Source organism: Orycteropus afer, unplaced genomic scaffold (genome assembly GCF_000298275.1).
Source record: "Orycteropus afer afer isolate SDZICR_OR568_19922 unplaced genomic scaffold, OryAfe1.0 scaffold00408, whole genome shotgun sequence".
In the NCBI taxonomy this organism is placed as follows: domain Eukaryota; kingdom Metazoa; phylum Chordata; class Mammalia; order Tubulidentata; family Orycteropodidae; genus Orycteropus; species Orycteropus afer.
Window position 1 is genome coordinate 937831 of NW_006921995.1, and position 1597 is coordinate 939427.

Consider the following 1597-nt stretch of genomic DNA (forward strand, 5'->3'; position numbering starts at 1 on the left):
TTTCCCTTTTCTTTGTTGAAGAGGGTCTGTGCAGTCCTTCTGCCTACTCTGCCATCTTGCTGGAACTCTCGAGATGGGAACAAATGAATGGATGTTCATGAGGATAATGACTCTACAATCCCCTGAAACCTATGAAATTGAACAAATGACCTATGCTTCCCTATCAAGAGCTATCACCTCTACTTTGCTAGAAAATGCTGTAGAAGCTTCTCCCCCACAGACATTTCATTCTCCTCTCAGGAGCTATTTCCCCCATTCTCTCTACTAGGCAAATAATTAGGGTAAATGCCCAGCGTTACCTGACTGGGAACATGTAGATCTGATGAGCGGAAGAGATGATATACCTAAAGAGTTACAAGAATCAGCCAGGTGTTTGAACCGGTTCTTCCCAGTTAGTTCAGTCATGACCAAAAAAGTGAAACCAGAAGAGACCAGCATTTGTAACATGTGGGTGTACCAGAATGATAACTGGAATGGGAAAAATTATGGGTTGACACCCTGCTGGAAACTTAATCTCCCTCTTAGTAAGCAAGGGCAACATGACCATTTCATAGCAACCAAATCTCTTGACTGGCACAGTCAGAAACTGTGGTGCCCAGCTCAGAGATGGTGACCTACTGTGTCACTTTGAATGTGTGTTGCTCTCCACTGTCCTGGCAATAATCCAGTCCCTGCCTCAGGCTCCTGAAAGAGCTCACTACACCTGTTCCAAGTAACCCATTCCAGAGCTTCAACCTGTAATTTTCCCAAAGCAGTTATCTTTCCAGTACATGCACATTTTACAAATTTGGGTCTGTTCTGATTTCACTGCTAAGGTGATGGCTGAACCAGTCCACATTTACTTGAAACCCTCAAATTAGCTAGCATGTACCAGCAAGAGCCAGAAGAGAACTTCTAGTATTGGATTTGGAGGGTACTTGATCCAGCAGGATAGCAAAAATTCATTGAGTTAGGTAGTCTTCTTAAGCACAAAACTTAACACACTAACAATGTCTCTAGGGAATGCTTAGTTCACTACTGAGGTGGCTCTTGGTCGCCTGGAAAAATATGATGAGGATATCAGCAAAGTGAAAATTCTTGATTGCCCTAGCAGAAAGTAAAGGAAGGAATAGAGAGATTGAGAGCAGTGGAATAATAGTTTATGTGAGGCTAGAAAAATTACCATAGGACTACATTCATTCACCAAGATAATCAGGAATGTGTTGAGGAGAGGACACCAACGTAACTAACTGAGAAGTTCAGTAACAGCTCTCCTCAGCAGATCAGGTATGGTGATAGGAAAGACAGTCACAAAGATGGGCTCTCTGGAGGTGATGGAGCTCTTAAGTAATAACCAGGTGATGTGATGCTTAATTACCAAAAGCCCACCCAACCCATTGCCATTGCATCAATTCTGATTCATAGTGACCCTGTAGGATAAAGTAGAACTGCCTTGTAGAGTTTCCAAGGCTATAAATCTTTACAGAAGTGAACTGCCACATCTTTCTGTGGAGTGGCTGGTGGATTTGAACTGCCTATCTTTTGGTTAATCCGAGAAGCTGGACTATATGAAGAAAAACGTGGTATCAGGATTGGAGGAAGAATCATTAACAACCTG